We start from the raw sequence: 27,291 nt of genomic DNA, 5'->3' as shown, positions 1-27,291 counted from the left end.
CTAAAAGGTATGAGTGGGTAGTGCTACCGCAAGGTATGAAAAATTCTCCTACACTGTGCCAAATGTATGTTGCATGGGCACTTCAACCTATTCGTGCATCATGGAAACAAACAATTATTTATCATTATATGGATGATATTCTGTTCTGTCAACAAGCTGAGTTCACAGAAAGTTCCATAGTCCAAATTACGATCAAACTCAAAGAAAAGGGGTTGGTTATAGCTCCAGAGAAAGTTCAAAAGTCTGCACCTTGGAAATACCTTGGTTGGTCCATTTGTGATGCACAGATTCGTCCACAAAAAATTGAATTACATACTGATTTACAAACTTTAAATGATGTCCAAAAATTGTTAGGGGACATACAATGGATTAGAAATTGCGTAGGCATTACTAACAATGATATAGCACCTCTTACTTCACTTCTAAAAGGAGGTGATCCAGCTAAGAAAATAAGCTTAGAGTCCGTGCATCTCAAATGTCTTTCTGATATTATACAAAAAGTACAGACAAATTGGTCTAGCCGAAGACTTTCTGATCGACCAATTTCCCTCCTTATTAGCAATCTAGAACATCCGTGTGCAATCATCTGCCAGTGGCAAAACAAAAACGGGGAATTCCCCATAGATGTTGCTACAGATTCTTCCTTTTGTGCCACTGTCAGATTGAAAACAGAAAATGATTTACGATTATTAGAGTGGATTTTTCTCAGTGTCCAACCAAAATTCAGTATTCAAACGAGACCAGAAGCAATTGGAGAATTGATTCGAAAAGGAAGATCTCGAATATTAGAAATTAGCGGTCAGGAACCAGATGATATCAGTATTCCGATAAATGGAGCCGATTTAGAATGGTGGCTGAGACATTCGATGCCTATACAGAATGCATTATTAGGATTTATAGGCAAGGTACATTCATGACAACCAAAAGGTAAACTATGGCAATTCCTTAGAACAAATCAGTGGTTAGAGAGAAGCAAAGTAAAAGCAAAACCTGTTGAAGGCCTTACAGTATATACAGATGCAGGAAAACGAAGACACCAGGCAGCATGTGTCTGGCAAGAGAATAGTCAATGGAAACAGCATTTAATTGAAGGTTCAAAAGAGGATTCATTGCAGACTTTAGAGCTCACGGCAGTAATATGGGCCTTAAATAATTGGCTGAAATCTGCTTTAAATGTTGTCACAGATTCTTTGTATGTAGCAGGTGTAATACCCAGAATGGAAAATGCCCTGTTAAGACAATCGAATAATCCTCGATTAGGAAAATTGTTTGTACAATTGAGAGCTATTTTAAATCAAAGAAAAGAACCCTGTTGTGTGATTCACATCCGCAGTCATCAATGGAATCTTGGTCTAGGTGAAGGAAATCAAATTGCAGATAGTTTAGTAAGTTCAATACAGCACATGCCTCCAACAGATAAATTCCAACAAGCGAGACAAAGTCATGAGAGCTTTCATCAGAATGCCAGAGGTCTCCAAAGACAATTCGATTTAACTTTAAATGAAGCAAGAAGTATTGTACAGGCATGTCCTCAGTGTGGAAGCCAGATGTTAGGTATAGGAATCGGTGTCAATCCTCGAGGTTTAAAAGCCTTAGAAGTATGGCAAATGGATGTGACACATGTGCCAGAATTCGGAAGACTTAAATATGTGCATGTCACAATTGATACTTTTTCAAAAATGATATGGGCTACTGCTTTACCAGGAGAAAAAGCACTACATGTATGTAAACATCTTACAGCTTGTTTTGCTGTAATGGGTGTCCCAGAAAAGATTAAGACAGACAATGGCCCTGCCTATGTTAGCCAGAAAGTTAGAACTTTTCTGATGAAATGGGGAGTGAAACACGTTACAGGCATACCTCATTCCCCAACAGGCCAAGGAATCATCGAGAGAGCACATCAAATGATTAAAGGGTATTTGAGCAAACAGAAGCAGGAAGAATTAGATTGTCAACAGCGTTTAGCAAAGGTGTTGTTTACCTTGAATTATTTATGTCTAACTGGAGATCATGAGGAGCCTCCTGTGATCATTCATCATTATCAGATCAGACTAGGAAGGAAAAACACTTTACCGGAATTCATGGTGAGATATCGTGATCCCACCACTGGATTGTGGAAGGGACCAGTACCTGTTATTTTTAATGGTAGAGGGTATATGTGTCTCTCCACAGATCAAGGTCCATTGTGGGTTCCAAGCCGAGCAGTAAAGCCGGAGTTGAACCAAACTCAACCAAGTCAACTCCCTGCAGCAGAACCCTCGGAGGTCACAGAGTGAGGTGTAACCTTTGCATTGATTTAGCTGTGACATGTATGCGTACTATAGTTATATAAGTAGAGCTTTAAACACCACTACCTCTTGAGTAAGTTTATCAACACCCAGCACATTGTTTGTTATAAGTTGAGTATCTTTAAACCAAAGTTCTTGGGATTTGTTTAATCAATCCATTGCGATATTTAAACGGCAATGGAATACCTCAGGTTTATTGCAAAGTGCACTATTTACGTTGATTGTTGTTGTTATTTATATGTTATGTATAAGTTGTTTTTTTATCACATATCAAAAAAGGATTAGAACACACAGCTAATCAATCCTGGCTTGTCCAAAAAGAAAAAAAAAAAGGAGGAATTGTGGAGAGTCTCTGGCTGTGTGCTGTGAACAAGCCAGGGCTTGATGCGGCTGTGCTACACGGAAGGATTTCCCTGAGACACCAGAGACAAAAGGAAAGTGAACAGAGGCCGCTCTGCCCTCAACCCAGGCTGCAGGAGGGGCGTTGCCGCTGCGCATGAACAGTCTGTGAACAGTGCCCTGCAGCCAATCACCATAGTGGGGGGGATGAGTGACTGTGAGTGTAACCAATTGTAGCCTGCGCTTGCCGCATGGCCTTTTGGTAGAGAGTATATAAGGCTTGGAAAAACGTGGTCTCGGGGACATTGATATTCAGTGTTGTTTAAGAGTTCATTAAAGAGTACGGATGGTAAATTCACATTGAATTAGACTCCTTACTCTCGCCCGGCCCGCCCGTTCGATCAAAGAGCTTATGCCGGCGTCTGGATTCGTCGAATTTGCTACCGCCACAGAGGAATACTTTACATTTCTTATAGCCACGGATTCAGTGGCACAAAACACAATATAAATGTTACTAAAAATCATTGTCAAAAATTAGCAATAGCTACTGGCAGAGTTTGATTTTGTTTTGTTCTGTTTTGTTGTGTTTCTTTGGTTGGGTTTTTTTTTTTTTTTTGAGATTGGGGAATTCCAACTTCCCTTCACAGTAGAAAGGCTAAATTCTTCTAGCATACCTATCAGGTATCAATTTCTAAAACTAGAAGTTGTAACAAGGTACTGAAATGTAGGTGAGTTTGTTTTTTTTTCTTTTTCAAAATGAATGCAACAATATGATGCAGTAAGTCTCAATCCTTCACATCAATGGAGAGTTCAATACTTTTAATGTTTTATTTGTGTAACTTCCAATTCTGTAATTTGCCTCATAGTAATATCTTGTTTGCAATGAAAAGCTTCTGCAGACTTTTTTTTCCTTACTAAAGCAGCTGACTATACAGTAAAATTTAATGGAAAAATTTCCTACAAAGATAACATGATCCATGTGGTTAACATTCACTTAGTGGTTTGTTATTTAATGACTACAGTTCACAGTCTTGTTACAGAAAAAAGTATTCTGTATTGGTTTTAACGGGAAAGCTCTTAACAGCTCCTAAATTCTGTATTAAATTTTCAATATTTATCATCTGTATCTAACAAGGAAAATACAGAGTGAGCAGAGGCTGACATCACAAGACCAAGAGGACATGAGACCAGAGGGAAATTTAAGACTGTCTTTCAATTTGGAAAAGTAGACTGCATTAGTAATTACAATAAACATGATTTAAAACAAAAAAATATTGGAAGTTGAAAAATTAACACAAGACGTTCATAAGAAATTAAGAGTTCACAACAAAAATATAATAAATTAGTTATACAGAAGAAATTAGGCTAATTATTTCTTCGGAGATACTAGAAATTCTTTGACTATTAAGAAATATGCTACTTCAAGCTCCATGTTCATTAATGAATCTTGAGTAAGCTACTATTTTTCAATCAGATATCTGTAATACTTCTCGCGAGCACAGAAGGTAAACATTAGAAAGACCTTTTAAGAAGAAATAGAAATACAAGCTTTTTATCATTTCAGAGAATGAAATGCGCAAATAAACTTGGAAATTCAATTAAGTTTTCTACTTTTAGAAAGGCAGGACATTTTATGGTATTTAATTATTGGTTCAGGTTGTTTTGGGGTTTTTTTTTGTTTTCTCTTTTTTTTTTTTTTTTTTTTTTAAGTCACTTTTAACCACAATACAAGGCAAACATGGCTTCAAAATTTTAAGAAAAAGGAGAAAACTGACAACTTTGGAAAGTAAGATTTAGTATTATTCAAACCAACAAACTGTTGCCAAATGCATACAGCATCTACATCTCTCTATGCAAAGAAACGCAAACTTCGATAAACTTTGATTCATGCTACATCAGAAGAAGAAAGCCTACTTTTTTTTTTTTTCTTGAAATAGAGCATCTTAATCCCTGTAGGTATAGAAATTTACGTCTGTCTGTATACACTAGTTATTTAAGCAGGTGGTTATATGAAGGGACTGAGAACCTGTAGCATCTAAGGTGCAAGGCTGAGACTGAAACAAGAGTATTTCACTACTTTACAACCATTCTTTCATCTTTCAGTCAGACAGTACCACGCCATACAAAGTTTTTCAAGGGCTTTATGTCCTAGTCCTATCATGAGATAGCAAAAATCAGGCATTACCAAAATGCCAATGTCCTCTATCGTGTTACTTACTCAGCCATACACTCTGTTACATAGGAAATCCCAACCAGCATGAAGCAGTATGCATATCAGCTCCCATAATGAAATGCACAATAATATCGCAGTTAACACCTGTGTTTGAACACACAACAGAAGCATGCCCAATCACATATTAAAGGAAGAGACTTCAAGGTAATAAGGAAAAAGACAACACAGAACACATCAAAGCACTTTTCTCCTGGGAAGCAAGGTTGTTTCATTCAAAACTCAGTACTCACTCAATAAACACTTACTAAATAAAATAGCCTCTTAATTTAAAAGCAAAAAAATAAAGGAAAAAAAAAAACAGATGTGAAACATCACTTATTTTACAGTAATAATTGCTTCTACTATTAATTGATTCAACTGAAATCTATGAGACTTTTAAGAAAAATGTGCCCTTTCTAACTAATTCTTTTCCACAGCCCAAATAAACCAATACAATTTAATATATTCAAGGAATTGCAGAACAAATTTAGTTTGGGAAGCATCTTACAAGGACACCTGATGCAATCCCACCTGAAATCAAAGCCACCTTGGACAGGCTGTTTGAAGTCACATAAAGTCAAGTTTAGAAAATCTAAAAAGACTGAGACCCCAGTCCAACAAGGCAACAGCAGTCAAATAGTAGTGTAGATACCCAGAGAATTTTCTTTTCCTTATCACCTTTCGCATCTATTTATTCAGAAAAGTCTCCAGGTTTCAATGCTCAGAGATGTGAAGAGCACACTAAAGAACATAACAATAAAAGTCCAGGATTAATTTACACAAAATAAGAGTATGTAAAATAAAAGTCAACACCTAAAACTTTTCTATCAATTCCTACAGTGAAACTAACCAACTAAAAAAAACAAAAAAAAAATACCACTTAGTCCCTATCGCAGAAGTCACCAGGTGGACCAAAAGATCCTGTAAGAAACATGTACGATACTATATCCTATGATATGACATTTCATACCTAACTTCACAAGTAATTTCGAAATAACACTGCTTATATTTAAGTGCTCTATGTAATAAAACAATAACAGCAAAAGCTGTAGCATTTGTATCAGTTGCATGTAACAAGAACATCTTATGCAATCTGCAAAACTTCTATAATCGCCCTTCCTAATCTAATTTTCAAAGGCATTTTTAGAAGAACAATTAACCACAGTATGCAAGTAAATACCCATAACTTTTATAAGCATCATATGGGTGGCAAAATTTTCAGCGACTGCATAGAATCACAAACAAAACAAGACTTCTCTAACTGGATATAGTCTTTATTAAAGAAATTCGAATAAAAATATTCTTTAGAAATCATATTTTCATCTGAAAGATGCTGAACTAATACGAGTAAAAAAACCTCTGAAATTCCACAAAAATAGGTATTAGGATAATCTGCAAAATTAATTCCACAAAAAGTTGTTTTAGAACTTGAGGGTCCTCTTCTTCAGCATACAGTTCTGTTCTTTTTAGACAGTGTTTAAAGGAGAAAAAACCAATAAAGTGTAAATTCCAAGTCCATTTTATGTCCCTAGATGAGATACAGCTTCACAAAACAAAAGTGAGAATTCCATTTTTATCCACAAGAAGAAAAAGGGCTCTGACAGCTCCTACAGAGAAGGCAGGTACTGGTCTTCAACTTCACCTAAGATGTAAGAGAGAAAAAAAACAACACAGCCGTGTGTGGAAAACGCATGCAAGAACTGGTAATTCCCCAGGCATATCCTAGAAGAAACTAACATCAGAAAACTAGCAAAACCATGTTCTGTGAAATCTGATCTGAACAAAAGGATATAGACTGTGAGCAAAAGAAATTATTAGTGGGGAAAAAAAGGTACAATATTACATAGAAACTGCCTGACTTTCCCTCACTGCTCCTTAGCTCTGCATATATGTAAAATCACCATGGTGTGCATAGTGTATAAGAAAGAAAGAATATAAATTGAGATAGAAGTGTTTTCTCCTAGATCAATAAAATGGTGTGAACCATAGGTCAACATCTAAAATACTATTCTGCTTGTGATTCAGAAATAATTGCCAGGGTTAACTTCAGTGTATTTCCTGAGGTAGAGATCTACCACATGCATGTACAGTTTTTGTCTCTGTGCCAGACCACAACCCATGGACCACATGAGGATTCCATGTGCAACTGTAAGTACTCAGAGGACAGCACCATTCAGAAGAAAAAACTTTGCAAGTGTCACAGTGGTTCTTCCAGCACATATTTTCAATTAAAAAGTAGGAAAGAGAAAAGGTCTGTATACTTTGGCTTCCAAATGTCTTGGTCACTGAAATCTATATATGGTCAGGAAGAAAAAAACCCTAACAAGACAAATATGGATTTTATTCCCAAGGGTTACCTATTGACATAAGTAATTATTATAACACAGGTACTTCTTGACTGATGATCTTTTTCACATTTTTGTCCATGATTCTTTATCAGTTTCTTCCAATGTGAAGAATTTTCCACTTAAAAAACACCAACCATTTCATTCTAGATGTTCAAAGATGAGTTCAAATAAAACTTCATCAACTCCAGCAGCAGTAGCATATTACCATTTTATTTGTCTTAGTATCTCTAGATTCTGGAGATGAAGAAACTTCTCAAGACCTAATTCTAACAATTCCAGCAACTCAAGATGATATAGGAAGTCCTTATAAGGTCTTCAGTCTTCATCAGAATTGGTTTCTTGTGATCAGAACATGGAAAAACTAGGTTTTGTTTCATTATAAAGAATCACACAGTTAACTGTTTTTTAAATTTCTTCAGTGTCCCTCTACAAATCTTCCCTATCACAAATAGCTTTTTTACTTCAAAAGCCACACACTATCACAAAATGTACATAAACTGATGTGAGAAGTTTGACAAAGCTGATACATGTTTTGCCTTCTGAAGGAAAAACCTCTTCCCTCAACAAGCTTCCTCCCCATTTGTCCCCAAACCCCCTCAGAAAGTAGCTTAAATTAAACTGGAATTAAATAGTTCTGTTATGTGCAGCTAGGCAATACAATATAGAGAGGGGAGGTTTATATTGGATATTAGGAAAAACTTCTTCACTGAAAGGGTTGTCAGGCACTGGAACAGGCTGCCCAGGGAAGTGGTAAAGTCACCATTCCTGGAGGGGTTTAGAAGACGTATAGATGAGGTTCTTAGGGACATGGTTTAGTGGTGGACTTGACAGTGCTACATTAACATTTGAACTCTATGAACTTAAAGGTCTTTTCCAACCAAAAGAATTCAATGATTTTATCTACAATTAATCAAAATCAAGTCCAGATCAACAGGCTGCCCAGAGACACTATGGACTTTTCATCCCTGAAGATATTCAGAATTCAACCAGCCAGGGCTCTGAGCCACCTGCTCTAACCATACATGCTTTAAGCAGAGGTTTGCACTGCAAAACCTCCAGATGTCCCTTCCATATGTGTGTGGTCTCCAATTCAAAGCTTTCAGTTTTATCCAGAATAGTATAGTAAAAAATATATTAAAAGATCAATAAATCTGTCCAGGATCATTTTAGGATTGGGTTTGCTAATGACAAACGAACCATCTTCAAGAAAGAAGCATGAAAAGAGTACCTCTAGAAATCTTCACTGTTGTAGGAGGGACAAAAGTAGCAAAAACTTAAGGAAACATTTTCATCATGAGATCAAGGAAAAAAAAAGTCTTACATAAATCTCTGTTCTCAACAGAGATATTTCATGAAGAAGGCTGAGGCGAACTTACCATTAAGAAAAAAAATCCTGACAAGAAAGAAAAATTGCATGTGGATGTTTCTTCTCTGGAACTAGCAATGTTAATTTCTTTAGTTGTTCAAAACTCTCCCTAAAAATCATTAAATGGAAGGATTTGACTTTGAATATGGTAAGACATCTAGAAATAGTAATTATCTTTTCAAAACCAAAAGTCTTATGTTTCATAATTAATTAATGGTTTTTTAAGACAGTTTCAGTAGTCTCAGTCTATATCTTCCTCTTGGGCTTGATAGATATACTGCTTTGCTATTTAACATTTTTCTCTCAAGAGAAGTTCTCAATATCAGCTTCAGACAGTTTGTGCAACTGGGTATTCCAACTATCTGCTTAATTTCTATAAAGTGCTTATTCATGTAACGCAATCCTTTTACTTACAATCAAAGAAATGAATGGTACAGAAACATCTGCTGTTAAGGGTTTGGGAATGCTAGGATAAACACTGGACTTTCTTCTATAGTCCAAGTTCGATAAACTTAAGAAAAGAAAAACAGGTATAAAAGTGAAATAAAAGGGTCATAGGTATTTCAAATGCATTTCCTTCCACTGAAAATACTAGTAAGCTTCAAGAACTTCGGCTAAAAATTGAAATACTTTTGCTTCTCTATTTTTTTCTGTCAATATACAATGTTCCTAAATGCAATACATTCTTTTTACTTGCAAATCACACTAATGTGTTTTACTAGAACTTAAAAAGAGGTGTCTGTATGATGAAGGGAGAAGCTTTCGGATAGTAAATACCACTAAGTTCTTCCCCCAGGGAACTTTGTCACACAATCAGAGATCTGAAAATAGAAGGTTTGTAACAATCTTAGTAACAATTTGAGCATCATAGCAACAATTTAATTTAACATGGCAAAAAACCATAACTTTTTCAATACATGCTTGTATGTATGTGTGGTAACCTGTACAAATAAATGTCATTAATGCTAATAAAAGAGTGCTCAAGGGATAATACTAGATTTTTGGCCCAATGCACTGCTTCGGAAAATCTGGTGCTGAGCGAATCACTGATTCTAAAACACACCACCTCTTCCACTGGAAAAAAGAACCTTTAATATAAAGAAAAAAACACTTACAAATTCAGTAGATCACTTTAATATGTGGTTAAAATACAGCTTTTTCTCTCAAATAAAAATAAAATAGTAAACTGACAAATATAAAGGATGGTCAGTAACCTGATATTTAAAGATTATGAAAGGGATATTGTTTAACTTGTGTACAGGCAGGCTGCAAAAACTATAAAATGGCAGTATAAAGAATAGGATTTTATCTTCACATTAGAAAAGCTGACAGGTGACCCATGTTACAAAATAAAAAAAAAAAATCACTAGCACATGGTACCTCTGTTATGTAAAATAGAATGTGATAGCAATTATATTAAATAAAAATAAAAAGCATTCTTTTATTATTATTGTATGTCTCCTAGTAGAGAGGAAGACTTACTTTTCCAATTAACAGAACTCATCCCCTCAGCTTCCTCCAAACCCTGGAAGTACCATATTTCTCACACGGACATGGTACTAAATTGAAGAAAGAAAAAGATACTAACCTATTTCTCTGACATGATATTATCAAAAAGAATAAAAGTTATGTCTCAGATTTTAAAATCTTAGTGATTTCACATGTGTCAATTGCTAGCCTTGAAACAGAACACCTTAAATAACCATAATAATACTCTCCCCCCACACCCTCCCTCCCTGCCATCTACTGGAAATTCAGATTCTATGAAAGTTTAATCCAAACACTGAAATAAAACATGACTTGTCATTATAAAAACTTGTAACCTTTTTTTTTTGCAGTCTCTGGATCTACTGTTAGAAGCAGAAAAGACCACGCATTACTCCCTTCCACATGGAAAGAAGAATGCATCATTGCAACTTTTTCTCCCTTTAGTAATACTTGAAAAGAGGACTTAATTACTTTTTGCTCACATAGCAAGCACATGAATTTGATTTTTCACACTCTCCTAAAGGGAAGGTTCAACTCATGGAGAAGCAGCCCAAGAGATGATTTTAAATTCATTTTCATATGAGTCTCACAAAGGAAACTGGAAAGGTTTCACAGCGGTCAACTCCCAACCCTTGAACTACTAAAACAAAAATACTAATTTGCTTTTCAATGGAAAACATTGCTGCCAGACTGTCTGTGCACATTATCTTTTTTTCTCTTTTTTTTTTTTTTTCCATTTTTGGTCTATTTTTAAGCATGTAACACAACACTTCCATCACATGACCTTTGATCAAATGGATATTCTCTGTTGCAATCAAGAAAAGTATGTTTACTTCTCACAGAAAACACTGATTGCCATTGATGCCTTTGTAATACGATGAGGAAGCTGTGAGCAGAGATCATAGATTGGGTAATTTCTTTCTCCAAGCTGATTCTTTATACCTACTACACATTTCTAGGATATTGTTCCTCTCTGGTCCCAAAGCTTATGAGGAAGATGGGTAGGCACTACTGCACCCATTGCAGAAAGAGGAGGACATTTTCTAAGAGGTCCCATATCCAACAAGTTACCAGGACATTAAAGTATTTTCACTACCAAGTATGTGATGAGGGCATTGATATCAAGACTATCACTCATCAGTTAACAATTAAGCAACCACTATTTCTCATTCAAGAGAAGCTAAACTCCCCCCGCCCCCAAACAAAGAGACAAGAAGATACCAGCCATATTCTTCACCCATCCTATAACCCATTGAATTTTGTCTCTTTCCCTAGCCAGCCTACAAAGCTAGGCAGGGAGCACACCGGGAATGCCCCAGAATCACGAACTCAACTTTCTTTTGCAAGGCTGGCACAACGTCTCCTCAGTTCTGTTAGCAGTTCAAATACTGTCACATAACAAGGCTTATCAAGCAGATCCTTCCAGAAACAGAAAACATATTCTGCTAGGCCACTAAGCACACATTTGTCACCTTCAAAATGCCTCTGTCTTCTACTGTACTTCCCTTTGCAGCAACGATGGCATCAATGGCAATGTGGTATTAGAGGAGTAAGAATATCCAACCCCATATTACACTAGCATGCATACACATAAAAACTAGATCATTCATAAAACATGTATCACCTCACAGCTAAGATGCAGAATAAATGGAATGTACAAAGTTTACAAAGTATAGGCAATATATTCAGACAAGCCTCTGTTCATCACAGACTGTGTCTAATTCAAAACGTTCCACACCTTCCCAAACCAAGAGAAACTAATGGTTCTTTCTCCCACATAATTTATTTTAAATCACAGTTTTGTATCTTCTCCCAGATCTTCGTTAAACTGGAAATAAATGCACACCTAACAGATATCCATCCTAAAGTATAAAACTACAATGAATGTAGATTACATATACATGAAGAAAATAATAGCAAACTATAGTGTACTTGTATATAATGCACTTGAGAATTCATAGAATTACTTAAGTTAACAAGGACCTTATATATTCACAGAGCTTAATAGCTTTTGAAATTGGCACTGTTTAAAGAGAACAACTGAAATTTATCCAAAAATTGCTATGCAGAAGTGATCCCTTCTGGCAACACAGAGAAAACAGGCAAAACATTCAGGTTCTGGAGAGTAAACTACATGTAAAGTGGTATCTTTTAACTACATTAATTATTGGGCAATTACATAGTCTTTAGTCAGCAAAATTTGCAAAGAAGGCAAGTTTTGCCTGGCTAAAGTCTGCAAGAAAAAGTCTGAATATTTGAACAATAACCATTAATCCTATATATCTTGGAGATATATATAAAATGATAATGAAACCAATGCATTTAACAATTAAAAGTCCCACGTAATTATTATAATTTTCTTTAGAGACTTAAAAAAAAAAAAATGAATGGCTGACTTCAGCTAATCCAGTCGTTTTCTAAAACACCAGATTGTTAAAAACATATTAACAGAAAAATCACAAGTATTTTCTTTCATTCATAAGCAGTACATTAGGCCATTTCTAATATCAAACTACTATTTTCCCAGGACAAATACTGCTGAGTGTACAAATTATATGGAAAATTATTATCCCAAACATTTCACTAAATAAGAACAAAGAAAACACCCTTTTTTAATCAAAAATGAGAAAATAATTACAAGAAATTCAAGCCTAGTGCATTTAACCAGAGCAGCTCAGAATGCAGGCTGCCTGTCTGTCACCAGGGTACTGAACAGGAGGTACAGTCTGCCAGAAGACTATAACTAAATTCAACTCTGCAAACTGTTGGTCTTCTTTCACCCTTCCTGCACTTCCTTATTTAGCATGTGGTTCTATAAGTCAAACCTAATGGAGGAACGAGGATTGGATTAATAAGCAAGAACTACACAGTAGCCCCTGCTGTAACAAAGATACTGCTACTGTTCTATCCTTCACCAGTTTTACAAATTCCAGATGTTCCACAATCAGTTACAGTGGAACCAGGTTAAATCCAGATGTGTCCATTTTTCCATAGGATCCAATGGTGATGTACAGTTGTATACATTTTATTTTTTTTTTTTAATTTAAACTCTCATTTATTATCTAGACTTCTAAACTAGACACTGTAATCATATGACAGTGTAGTTTACACTGTGAGGAAATCTGAACAATTTAAGCATAGCTACTCCCTGAAGACAATCATCTAAAATAAAAATGTGTAATGTTTTTGCAATAACTTTGTTAACTTTTTTCTGGTTTTAAGAAAAATTATTCAGGTATGTCAAAAAAAATAAATCACTTAATTTCTGAGTGTGTGTTTCACATGTCACATAGAACAGCAGTAATAAAAAGTGACTTAATTTTTTTTTATACCTACTTTTGAGCACTTCTGCTATTCAGTATTCTTTACTCAACTCTGATTTGCATCCACTTTACCAAAACATGTCTACTGTTTACATCACAGTAACTACATAAACTACCTTTTTAAATTCTTCTTAAACACACTCTGGAATACATCAAGGCAATCCAGCAGGTCACTATCTTTACCCTTGTCCAAATATCTTGAAATCTGCTCCTGATAATTTCAGTTTATAACAGTATTACCTTGGTCTCTATCAAATGCATGACGAAGGTGGTTTACTTTTAAGAGTGTGTACTGAAAGTATTAAGGATTTATGTTACGTATTTGCTGCCTGCTATAGTTAAAAAAAGAAAAAACACACTCATAACTTTGCTCAGTGATGTGTGTACATATATAGAGGGTGCACACTTCTTTTCAGATATTAAAACAAAAAGGATCTATGTATACCAAAGTCTTCAGGGCATACACTCAATTTAAATTTAATAGTATCCAAAAATAAATATATATTGCCTCTATTTTTGAAATTTTCAAGCACATTAATTCTGATCTCTTCTCCTTCTGAAGAAAATGTGGTTCTTAAACCAATGTTGGTCTTTCAACACCAACAAAAGACAAGTCAGCCTTCTCTATAAATATTAAAGGCAGTTCATCCCTGTATTTCTAAGGATAACTCCAAAAAATCAGAAAATCATTAGTTTGGAAATGACCTTTAAGATCCTCGAATCCATCCATTAACCTAGCACTGCCAGGTCCACCACTAAACCATGTCCCTAAGCACCATGTCTACACGTCTTTTAAACACCCCCAGGGATGGTGACCTCACCACTTCCCTGGGCAGCCTGTTTCAATGCCCAACAACCCTTTCTGTGAATAAACTTCTCCTAATATCCAATCTAAACCTCCCCGTGGCAGAACTTGAGACCATTTCCTCTCTTCCTATCACTTGCTATTTGGGAGAAGAGACCAACACCCTTCATGCTACAACCTCCTTTCAGGTAGTTCTAGACAGCGATAAGGTCTCCCCCTCAGCCTCCTTTTCTCCAGGCTAAACAGCCCCAGTTTCCTTAGCTACTCCTCATCAGACTTGTGCTCTAGACCCTTCACTAATGTATTGGGTTTGTTTGGCAAGGTTTTGGTGGCAGAGGGGCTACAGGGGTGGATGCTGTGAGAAACTACTAGAAGCTTCCCCAATGTGGTAGCGCCTCTGGGATAACATTGTTAAAAAGGAGGGGAAAAAAACTGCACAACTGCAGCCATAGAGAAGAGTGAGAACATGTGAGAGACAGAGCTCTGCAGACACCAGGGTCAGTGAAGGAGGGGCAGGAGGTGCTCCAGGCACCAGTGCTGAGGTTCCCCTGCAGCCCATGGAGGTCCATTCTGGAGCAGATCTCCACATGCAGCCATCGAGGACCCTATGCCAAAGCTGGTGCATGCCCAAAGGAGGTTGGGAACCCCGTGCTGGAGCAGGCTCCTGGTAGGACCCGTGATCCCCTGCAGAGAGGAGCCCACACTGGAGTAGGTTTGCTGGCAGGACTTGTGACTTCATGAGACATGCATACTGGTGAAGTCTGCTCCCGAAGAACTGCAGCCCATGGGAAGGACTTGCATTGGAGAAGTTCATGCACAACTGTCTATCATGGGAGGGACCCCCACACTGAAGCAGGGAAGAGTGTGAGGAGTCCTCCCCAAGGAGGAAGCAGCAGCAGAGACAACGTGATGAACTTACTGCAACCCTCATTCCCCATCCCCTGCATCACTCAGGGTGGGAGACAGAGGGACTGGGAGTAAATTTAAGCTCAAGAGAAAAGAATGGGTGGGGGGAAGGTGTTTTAAGATCTGGTTTTTACTTCTCATTAACCTATTCTGAACAGATTTCTAATAAATTAATTTCTCCAAGTTGAGTTTGTTTTGCCTGTGATGGTAACTGGTGAGTGATCTTTTCCTCACCGTGACTCATGAGTCTTTCACTATATTTTCTCTTCACCAACCTCCTGAGGAGGGGAAAATAATACAGCTGCTTTGGTGGGCATATGTCATCCAGACATGGTCAACACACCACAACCACCTTCATTGCTCTTCTTTCAGTGCACTCCAAAATGTCAATGCCTTTCTTGTAGTGAGGAGCCCAAAACTGAACACAGGATTCAAGGCGGGGCGTCATCAGCACCAGGTACAGGGGGCAATCACTTCCCTAGTCCTGCTGGCCACACTATTCCTGATACAAGCCAGGATGCTGGTGGCCTTTTTGGTCACCTGGGCATGCTGCTGGCTCATGTTCAACCAGCTGTTGATCAAAACCCCCACATCCTTTTCTGCCAGGCAGTTTTCCAGCCACTCTTCCCCAAGCCTGTAGCGTTGCATGGCGTTGTTGTGACCCCAGTGCAGGACCCGGCACTTGGCCTTCTTGTACCTCATAAAACTGGCCTCAGCCCAATGATCCAGCCAATCCAGATCCCTCTGTAGACCCTTCCTACCCTCAAGCAGATCAATACTCCACCCAACATAGTGTCATCTGCAAACTTACTGAGGGTGCACTTGATCCCCTCATCCAGATCATTGACAAAGAGATTAAACAGAACTGGCCCCAATACTGAGTCCTGGGGAACACCACTTGTGACCAGTCGCGAACTGGATTGGACCGCATTGACCACCACACTATGGGCCCACCCATCCAGGCAGTTTTTTATCTAGCAAAGAGTAAGTTCATCCAAGGCATGAGAAGTCAGTTTCTCCAGGAGAATGGCGTGGGAAATGGTGTCAAAGGCTTTACTGAACTCTACGTACACAATATCCACAGCCTTTCCCTCATCCAGTAAGTGGGCCACCTTGTCATAGAAGGAGATAGGGTGAGTCCAGCAGGATCTGTCTTTCATAAACTCATGCCGACTGGGTCTGATCACCTGGTTGTCATGTACGTGTCATGTGATGGCACTCAGGATGATCTACTTTATGACCTTCACCGGCATCGAGGTCAGACTGACATACCTGTAGTTCCCCAGATCCTCCTTCCAGCCCTTCTTGTAGCTGGGTGCCACATTTTCTAACCTCCAGTCAACTGGGACCTCCCCAGTTTGCCAGGACTGCTGACAAATGATGGAAAGTGGCTTGGTGAGCATCTCCACCACCTCCCTCAGGACCCTTGGGTGCATCCCATCTGGCCCCATAGACTTGTGTGTGTCTAAGTGATGTAGTAGGTCACTAATCATTTCCCCTTTGATTATTTGGGCTTCATTCTGCTCTCCATTACTACCTTTCACCTCAGGGGGTTGAGTACACCAAGAAGAACTGGTCTTATTATTGAAGACTGAGGCAAAGAAGGCATTAAGCACCTCAGCCTCTTCCTCATCCTTTGTCACTATGTGGTACATAGTGACAGTTACCATCAATATCAGTGAAGTTACAGTTGTATCACACACTTTTTAAGCAGTCATTATCTAGAAAGCAAGTATTCACAAAAATCCTAAAAAAATTATTTTTAATATTCTAATAATAAAATGAATCTAATCCTGAAGTATCAATATCTCATTTTACCATTCATCATGCAGTGATCAATATTAAATTTCTGTATTAATCGTTTTTAAGTGGACTGTAACTTTTAAACAAAAGGGGTTTTAAATTGTTTCTGAGACCATTTTCACCGTCATTTTACAATATTACTATATATTAGTGCTAATTAAGTGTGCAAGAAAATTTCCAGAAAAATAAAAAGAAAAAAGTAAACCCAACTGTTTATAGTTTCCCATGCAAGAGACAGAAATGAGAAACATTTGAGAACCCACCAGCAGAGCATATCACAGGCCAGAAGACTTGACTGAAAAGCAGCATTTCAAACTAAGTACAACTTCTCTTCAACCTATAGTTGATCAGCCAAGATACTGATTTTTCTCCAGCAGCTTATAAACTAAAAGGAAGTCGACTGTGTCATGTATACCACATGGAAACCTCTTCAGAAGCTCTGCATTATTTCAGAAGTTGCACCCTATGGAAAGTCCTTTTAAAAGCTTAACTGGCAAGTGTGTGCTAAAATATTTTGTTTTCCATCTAAAATTACACTAAATTCCAATCCTCAGAGACAGGATTTCCAGTTTATTTCTCTTTATACACACACTCAACTCAAGAAATGTAACATAGGGAAGTGTTGTTAAAGTTTCAAAAAAAGTGTGAGCCTAGTGCAAATAAATTGACTGTAGGTCTGCCTTACTCAGAAATCAGAAAAAAAAAAATCACTGGTCTGTGTTCTACAATAAATAAAAGATATTTCAGTGAAAACGTGGGTATTTAATATAAAAGAATAGTAAAACAAACTCAATGTTATGCAATTCCAATCTTTCCATCAAGCCCCACCTCAAGATAAATGAAATAAATTCTATCAGTGTGTTCTGCCAAAGTATTTAATGAGGAAAACTTCAAGTTTAAAGAACTACAAGACCAAGTTTTGGCAATAGTACATCGAACATTGGATAGCTTTTACCTACACTCACCTTATTCAAAAACCTTAAGGAGACATAGAATGAACCTAAAATTATTTAATACATTATACTAAATAACTACTAAATATACAAAATATTTATTTATTTACAAGCTAACAGAACTTCAGAATCTAGAGCATGTACAGAAAGCAATGTAAACAACAAAATCTTCTCATGGCACAAGATGACCTGTTTCAAACAGATCATACTGTATAATCAGTGGTTTCCTAATTCCTTTTTATATATACATATTGGTGTCCCCCATTCTAGGAAGACTTCAACTGTCATTAAAACAATTAAAAAAATGGTTCTTTCTTCTCCTTACAATTTCTTGTGTTCAAAACTAATTTACAGTTAAATAATTTCTCTGATTACAAGTAGGCTCTTGCATTGGTTCAACACCACCTTCTTATTTATCAATCAATTCTGTGCAAGAAATCACACTGTATTAAAACCTAAGGCAAATACAATCAAGAACATGTACAGCATATAAGTAGTCTGCTGACTTTTTTTGGCTCTGAAACATTTGAAAATAAACCATTGCATAAGACCTCTAATGGATAGCATTAAAAGGAGTGGTTTAAGAGTGAATTTTAGCATTTGTCTTTACTTGTCCAGGGTATCTGTACACATTTACATACACATCAAGACTATTTCAAAAGCATATTGTAGGTATGAACTTCTAACTCAATATTCAATGCACTTCAGTTTTGGTCTAGTGGGTTTGTACCTCAGTCTGATTAAGTTTGTTATCACCACCACAAACTGAAATAAAGACTCCTTGTCACATTCACTAAAAAACCTCCAGGTGCAATCTGTCTCAGAGGTTCGTGGTTTTTTGTTTTGTTTTGTTTTTTCAGAAATATTAACAGAAAAACAGAGCCAGTGCTATTTTCTTTTGCATAAAAAGCTATCTTTTCCTGGCCTGGAAGAGAAAAAAAATTACTACCGATGAATAAGTACTATTTTCATGTTCCCTACTGGAAGGTCAAACTAGTTTGTTCCCTCAGCTATCTACAACAACCTAGAAACACACAGCCACTCCGAAACCTTTGGAAGTTTTGTACTTTGAATCTTCAAATTTTACCTGCAGCTTAGCTTAATTAACTGTCATCTATTACTGTTATTATTATTGTGAATATTACCTACTCTCTCACATACATTAATTCCCACAGATAACACTTAACATTCAAATTCACTTCTCTGAATATAAATTTCACTAACTATTATACCAGTGGATGTCATCTAGCAAGCACAATCAGAACTGTTCACCTCTCAACACCTGGAAACTTTATTTATCACTCAGTAACTGTGTCTTTTGAACACAAGCTATGCTTCTTGTAGCAAGGCATGGCTATCATGTGCCTTTCAATAGACTGCAATCAGACACAAACACCTGCAGGAAGTAAAAGGCACAGCATGATACAGAGTAACTTCAATTAGTTATACTGTTCTTCACAGGTCATTCTTTGCAGATACCTTCAGAAACACAATCTTATTAAATCATCAGCCTTTTTAGTCCTCTCCACTGCTGCAGGGTCCAGCAGTCAAAAAAATAATACCTACATATTCAGCCTGAATACACAGAACTAAACATGGAAAATAAGTTTTCTCCTTGGGCAAACTTCTCAAAGGAGAAGAGCATGAGGAAAAATCTGTAACTGCGGCAGCGATATTCCTTGATGACCAATATCCTCTGTCCAGGCTTAAGAGCAGCCTAACTCAACAACAAAGAATCTGCTGCCTAATTACATGTTAACTAAAGACACTGACCTCTCTTCTACAAACCATCAGCAAATTGCTATACAGACACATAATATGTGAACAAATGCATTCGATGAACCACTCAGATTTTTTTTCTTACATCAGCCAATGCTGCTGCCAAGCCCTTCCACCCACTCCCCCTGCCCCCATGCTTAGGTAAATAGGTTTTCTACCATATGCAGTTTTATTTTATTTTCCTAACAGGTCAATTACCATTCAATGAATTTAAATTCCTTGGTTTCACCCATTATAGCCAAAACAGTATGCAAAAGTTTAGGCTAGTTTTCTGACATCTTCTTTTCCCTTAACCTTACACACCAGTAGAAAACAGAAATCTAAAAATGTACCAGTGGAACAAAGACTGTTTTATTTTGAATTATTTCAACTGAATATAATCCCCAGGGAAGGAGAAAAAAAAAAAAATTGCTCATGAAATTCTCATTTTAAGGCTTGTAACATATGCAGAGAATCCCTTCATAATCTTGTACATTCAGTTCAAATTGTTTATGAAGTTGCTGCAATGGATTGTTAGTTTCTGCTTCTTGGATGAAGGGATTTTAATTGTTGTTTACACATTAAGTTACTTTCAGGGCTAGGTTAAGCAACCTCTTCCTCTCTCCACTTGAATGGAATAGAGGATTATATTCACTTTTTGCAAATGGGTTAAGATAATAGCCACTGTTAACCAAAACTGAAGTCTCCTACTGCTTGGAGGGTAAAAAGCATAAAACACATTTCAAAAAGGCACCAATTGTCCTCATAGTTTTCTCTGATGAGAGCAGATTATGCAATGTATTTCTTCCTTTACCTCAACTCTTACTTTAAGATGTTTGAGAATACAGGATCTTTATCTTACTGAATACAAATCATTCAAAAAAACACCCACCTTCCTTTCCTTTGTTAGCAGTTTTAGTTGTTTCTATATTCTAAGCCCTACATCAGGTTTCTTGGGAGTTCTTCAGCAAAAACGTACACAAAAACACAGCAAATATTTGTCATCCCTTTCAGCTCATATTTATTCAGTATCCTCACCCAGAGCTGCATCTTTTCCCCAGAGTGTTCACAGAATACAACAGAATATTTCAGTTAGAAGAGACCTACAGCAATCATCTCGTCCAACAGCCTGATGACTTCAGGGCTGACAAAAAGCTGAAGCAAATTACTAAAGGCATTGTCCAAATGACTCTTAGACACTGACAGGTTTGGGGCATTACCCACCTCTATAGGAAGTCTGTTCCGGTGTTTCGCCACCCTCTTGGTAAAGGAATGCTTCCTAACGTCTGGTCAAAACCTCCCTTGATGCAGCTTTGAACCATTCCCACATGTTCTGTCACTAAACACCAAGAAGAGCTCAGCACTTCCCTCACTACTTCCCCTCCTCAGGAAACCGTAGAGTGCCATGAGGTCACACCTCAGCCTCCTTTTCTCCAAACTAGACAGACTCAGAGTCCTTGGCCACAGTACCTTACAGTGTCTTTGCACACCCTATATCCTTCCTTCCCAAAAAAATAGTTTTTAATATTGTCAGCCCTTAGTGCCAGTCTCCAACTATATTGCATGGACTGCAAGCAATCTGCTCTCCAGTAAAGATTGCTCTGCCCTGTGCAGTATTTGCTACAGCCTTATAATCCAAAAGGAAGGCAAATATAACTAAGAGTCACAAACTGGAACCAACCCTGCTACCAGCATCATTCTTTAAAGTCCTTTTTCCTAAAACAAACAAAAAGCCCCAACAAGTATTGTTGCATAGACACCTAAAATTAGGTTACATATGTGCACAAAAACCTGCCATCTTTTCCAGAGGGACAGCACTAAAAGAACAAATATTCCTGGAGTCTAAAGGTGGAAGTATTGGACAAGACTTCTGTTTCACTGCACCTGAAAACTTGCTTGACTAGTTAATATTGGATACTACAATGCCATATGTTATCAGCTAAGGAGATTCACAAAAATTTGCTAAAACATTCAAATTTGGTTCCTTGATCAAGAAAAAAAAGCAGAAAAGGTGAAAAATTCACATTCTAAAACCATTATGGTTGTTAGTGGGAACCTTAAAAATCAGAAATTTAGTCCTTTTTCAGTTAGTAGAGGTTTTTAAAGCCAGTGTTCCACAAATCACCCAAGATTTTCATTTTTTTTTACTGAGTTGGAACTATAGTTTGGACATGCTCAGTTTTCTTACAACTAAAACTTAGAACTTAGTGCAAATACTACAAAAGACATCTTATATTGCCTGAAATTAGCAACTTAACTGGACATACAAAAACCAGATTGTGACCACTTTAAGGACAAATAGTGAAACTGCTTTTCTTATAAAGCCATTATGCAGGCAGGAGAAATATTTTTCTTTCTGAGGATACAAAGTATCTTTATAAATATGATGTTCATTCCTCTAGCTTTGTTTCAAAGTCTTTAAAAGTTTAATAGCCAGTATCTGTAACAATGTGATTTACAGGAAATATTAGTCTCATGTACACAAACTAATACATGCAGATGCCACAGCCAGCTGCTGAAAAAGTGCAGAAGAGATCTATAAAAATGTCACCCCTAAAAATCTCTTTAGAAACATCTATCACTTTAATAAACAAGTGCATGTAAAGTAATATATTTAATTCACTTTCTTCTGATTCAAAACAACCTCTGTGATTGCTTAGAAACAAATTTCTGGGTATGTTATTCTGGTTTTCCAACCATACCCTATAATGGAATTTACATTTTTAAGCCTTGGCTTCATCAAAAGAGTGGACAGAAACCCCAGATTTCATTTCAGTCACTCCAAAAATGAACCCGTCAACGGAACAATGTAAAGGAAAAAAGTCTGCTGTGTCAGAAAAGCAGAATTCTTCATATTGGTCAATCCCAAATTCTTCAGGAAGAAAGAATATGGATCCTACTGTACGTTAAGAAAATCTAAATACAGTGTTATTCTACATTAGGGAAATTAGAAATCACTTAGTTCCTTTCTGTAAAAATAGCCCCACTTCTGGAGACTCAGGTCTGGAGCACAGGTAGCATTGCTCAAGAGACACAAAGTAATAGAGGAAGATTAAGGCTGCAAGAGGCCTTATCAGAAAAGCTAAATCCAACTTTACAAATTAAGGTAACTTTTACTAACACAAGCAAGGGTTATTTCCACATAAATCTTAAGTCTTTAGAAGCGTGAGATAACCAAAATGGAGAAACCAAATTTCTGATGCGTTCTTATTATTATAAATATCAAAGTAACAAAACAGTGAAATGGAACAGATGTTAAAATAAATCTTAAACACTTTTTAGATAATCCACCATTTACAACGCACTTAAGGGTAGATTTAGTCTGCATTGCTTAAAATTGACACTGTCTGCAACCTCTAGTGTGCTACGGAAAAAACCCTACACCAAATTAAAAATATAGCTACAAAAATATCAAGAATGGTTTAACAAGACAGGTTTTCTGTCCTTCATTATTATGATCAAATTGGTTTTACATAAGCAGAAAGAACTTTCTTGTAAGGGCCTTCAAGAGTCATGAACTACACAACTGGGAATAGCAGATTACAATACATACAAGCATGTTACACCCTTGCAGACTGAAACAACCATCTTGTGAACCTGAATGGACTCAGATGAACATGGGCAAGAATATACCATGAACTTTTCATTTAAAGATTCGCAAAAAGCTTGTTTCCATCGTATCACAAACTTTTTTCCATTTGGTGTTGCAAGCTTTCCTGGAAGTTGCTTTTCAGTAAGCCAGGAGGAGTCAAGCCAACTGCTCAGATACACACCATACTTAGATGTCTTAGCAGTTCTGTAAACATTTAGAGAATGCCAGTTATTGCCCTTAAGATTGCTACTCAATTGTTCCTCTGAACCAGAAATAAGCATTATAGCACAACTATATTTTTGGCACCTACAAATCTATGTAGCTGTCATCATCCTGAATGTCAGCCTGACTCCATATAAACAGCTAACATTGTCTAGACTATATATATTCATCACCAAAATCTGGCAGTAGTTCTGTCACTTGAAAGGTGAAGCAGCTAGTCTAACAGTCCATGGTGTTCAAAGACATGCAGAAAACAACCAAGGATCACATAATTAAATTCAAAACTACTTAAACTGCATTGAGTTCCAGTATAGGTTGGGGCATGACCTATTAGAGAGCAGTGTAGGGGAAAGGGACCTGGGGGTCCTGGTGGACAACAGGATGACCATGAGCCAGCACTGTGCCCTTGTGGCCAGGAAGGCTAATGGCATCCTTGGATGTATTACAAGGGGGGTGGTCAGTAGATCGAGAGAGGTCCTCCTTCCCCTCTACTCTGCCCTGGTGAGACCCCATCTGGAATATTGTGTCCAGTTCTGGGCCCCTCAGTTCAAGAAGGACAGGGAACTGCTGGAGAGGGTCCAGCGTAGGGCAACAAAGATGATTAAGGGAGTGGAGCATCTCCCTTATGAAGAAAGGCTGAGGGAGCTGGGGCTCTTTAGTTTGGAGAAGAGGAGACTGAGGGGTGACCTTATTAATGTTTATAAATATATAAAGGGTGAGTGCCACGAGGATGGAGTCAGGCTCTTCTCAGTGGCAAACAATGATAGGACAAGGGGCAATGGGATCAAGCTGGAACACAAGAGGTTCCACTTAAATTTGAGAAAGAACTTCTTCTCAGTGAGGGTAACAGAGCACTGGAACAGGCTACCCAGGGAGGTTGTGGAGTCTCCTTCCCTGGAGACATTCAAAGCCCGCCTGGACACATTCCTGTGCGACCTCACCTAGGCGTTCCTGCTCCAGCAGGGGGATTGGACTAGATGATCTTTTGAGGTCCCTTCCAATCCCAAACATACTGTGATACTGTGTGATACTGTGATACTGTGAGAGTTCTAGTGAGGCACTGACTGATCAACATGTCTCAAAAACCTTGTAGAAGTGTATGTATGAACATCACAGATGTAAATGTGTCACCATGTATACTCAGTTTTCAATCATTTCTATCTCTTGGTAGAATTAAACTGGAAGGAAGCCTTAAACTTAATTATACCAATGGTCAGAACAACGATTTGGACAAAAATATATCCACAGGTAGCACACTCAATTTAAAATACACTGTCTCAATCTGTTGTGTACAAAACACACCTACATCCTCACATGACATACAGTAAAACACTATCTCAGCTTTAAGGTACAAGAAATCAGCATGTGGAGGTTGTGATGTCCTAGACCAAGGGTGTCAACCTTATTTTCATTGGGGGCCACATCAGACTCATGGTTGCCTTCAAAGGGCCAAACACATTTGAGGGTGACGAGGCCCCCGGTGAAAATGAGTTTGACACCTCTGGCCTAGACTAACAGCAGAAGGCATTATTGGTGAAGCTACTCACAAAAAACATGTTGAGCCACAAAGCACGTATGTTACTCTCCTAGTTTCCTACATTTCATCACCCTCCTTTCAAAATAGTATAAAATAAATTTGCACTAGACTCTCAAAAATCTCTATAAAAGGTTCTAAAAAAGGCACTGGGATTGGCTACTATTCACTGAGCATCCAGACGCCATCTGCCTGAACACTGCTGTGATTTTTTTCTTTCAAGTCCTTCAACTCCAGCAGGGAGTTCACTACGGCACTTTTTAATAGACATTGTCTACCCGGCAAAACCTGTTTGAAAATGATGGGCAACTTGCTTCCTAGTGACTGAGAAACTGACATCCCTGAAAAAAACCCCAATCAATTACTAGAACATCAGCATCAACAGTTACTTAGACATTCAAGCCATGGATATGGAAGCACTCAGAACAAAGTTGTAAGTTTAAGAAATGTCTGCAGAAGAGCATATTTTGAAGAGCAGAAGAAAGCAAAACAGTCAGAAAATGCTGAGAACACTTAAGTCTACATAAACAGATGTTCAAGCCCTGGGAGGAACGGCACCCAAAGTTTCACTAAAACGCTGCAGTAAGATCACAAGAGACGCATTCACAGGATGTAGCTGATAGGCAAAAAGAATTGCTAACGCAGGAACGCAAAACTGATAGTCTCCTGAAGAGAGCCAAAGCTGCAGAGAGTTTATCAAGGGAGTATCCCAGAACAAAAGGCTAAGCTCAGGTGCTGAGGTATCAAGAAGATACAGTCAACCCTATTATACCTTAACCCTCAAAACCTAAAATGTTTAAAGACTAGAGTTCTAGAAAATGTTTTGAATGACTGAAGATTCAGACAGATTTTCAGAAATACTTCAACACCTAACTACACCTACAGTAACAGATATTAGGCACAGAGGCACTTTTGAAAAGTCAGGCTACATATTTCCCCAAAACTTATGATTCCAGATAATGTTCGAAAATTTGGCCATGCACAGTTTGGCCTCAGAAGCAGGGAGCAGAGAAGTCACAGCCAAGATTTCCAAACCTCTGGGCTACAGAACTACTCACAAGGTTCTCCTTCCTCTTGACAGGGATATTCGTTTTCTGGTGTAGGGAAGGAAGGCTCCTGTCCCTCTAAACTACTTTTAAAATCTGCTTTCGTAGCAAACATTAAGTCATGTCACTAAGAAAAGCCACCACAGCACAGAGATATCAACACCAGTGGACGGTGGCTGTTGCACAGGTGAGGCCTGAACCTGGGGGCAGCACCAGAGGAAGAACCATGCAGACGAAGGCCGGCAGAGACAATCACCTGCAGCAGCCGCCGCAGCCAGGTTCTACCACCGCCAGTACCAGGCCAGCTCCACGCCCCGCAAGACCAGGGAAGGGAGGGCGGGGAACCAGCTGCAAACAGCGCCTGCCAGACTGATTCGGGACGGGCGGCCAGCCTGTAGAGAAGCGGGTGGGGAGCGGCTTCCCCCTTTTACGTCAGCCCGCTCGGCAGCCGCCCCTGTCAGGGACCCCGCAGCCGTTGGTGGCCGTTGGCGGCCCGCGCCTGCCGCCGCCAACCGCCGCGCCTCGCTTCCGCGCCGGCAGCGCGCGCGCGCGCCTGCCGTTCAGGGCCGCCCCACACTACCCCCCCCCCCCCCCCAGGGAAAAACGCCCCCACGCGCGCGAGCCCCAGGCAGCGCGGCCTCACCCGGATGTGGATTTCACGCCCCTCCCTCCCGTCCGTCCGTCCCCAGCACCCCGAGAGTCACGTGGTGCCGGTCCCGCACGCGCGCAGACGGAGACGGCGGTCGTTGATTGGATACCGGCGCCGCCGTCTGAGGCGGGCTGCAATATCGGTCGTAACTGCTGTAACTGCCGGACGGGGCCCAGCGCCGGGGCACGGGGCGTCGCCGACGATGGGTGTCTTGAGGAGTGGGTGGTCATCCTCGGGCAGCTACCCGGCCACCACGGCGCTTCATCCTTCCTTACTGGGACAGTCATGGAAACCCGACGCCACTGGAGTCACTGGCTGGTGCCCCTCTCAAAGCAGCCCTGTTCCATGGTTGAAGCCTTTGCCTCTTGGCCTTTGTTTCTGAAGTCAAACCATGGTTTCTTGTCCTGCTTCTGTGGTGACCTTAAGCTCACTGCATCAAGCTTTGTCGTCAGCAGCAGCAGCAGAGTGTTCAGTTGGCACCAGCTGCCACCCTTCTGCATCATCACAGAAAATGAGTTGAGAACTGACTGGCTGGTGAAGATCACACTACCTCCTGGTCTGGTCAGAAGTTGCTGTAATGTGCTGAGAGGGCGTGCTGTAAACTGACAAAAACTAAGGCAAAACATCCCAGTTGTGAATGACCTACCATAGTGTGACAA

The 27,291-nt window shown here is 38.7% G+C and overlaps 1 protein-coding gene across 3 annotated transcripts in view; it reads right to left on the bottom strand.

Annotated features, from left to right (window-relative positions):
- Nucleotides 1-26,686, bottom strand: part of CCDC91 (coiled-coil domain containing 91) — a 148,435-nt gene extending 121,749 nt beyond the window's left edge. The window contains exon 1 of one of the 3 annotated variants that reach the window (XM_071816941.1): nucleotides 26,627-26,686. The gene's annotated coding sequence lies outside the window, so the exon portion shown is untranslated. Of the gene's footprint in view, nucleotides 1-26,239; nucleotides 26,419-26,626 lie in introns of those variants that run through there. The other 2 variants (XM_065842937.2, XM_071816936.1) reach the window with 2 other exon arrangements.
- Between the last annotated feature and the right edge of the window lie 605 nt (nucleotides 26,687-27,291).

This window comes from Patagioenas fasciata, chromosome 1 (assembly GCF_037038585.1).
Source record: "Patagioenas fasciata isolate bPatFas1 chromosome 1, bPatFas1.hap1, whole genome shotgun sequence".
In the NCBI taxonomy this organism is placed as follows: domain Eukaryota; kingdom Metazoa; phylum Chordata; class Aves; order Columbiformes; family Columbidae; genus Patagioenas; species Patagioenas fasciata.
The sequence above is the reverse complement of the archived record's forward strand: the minus strand, read 5'-3'. Positions and strand labels throughout refer to the sequence as shown.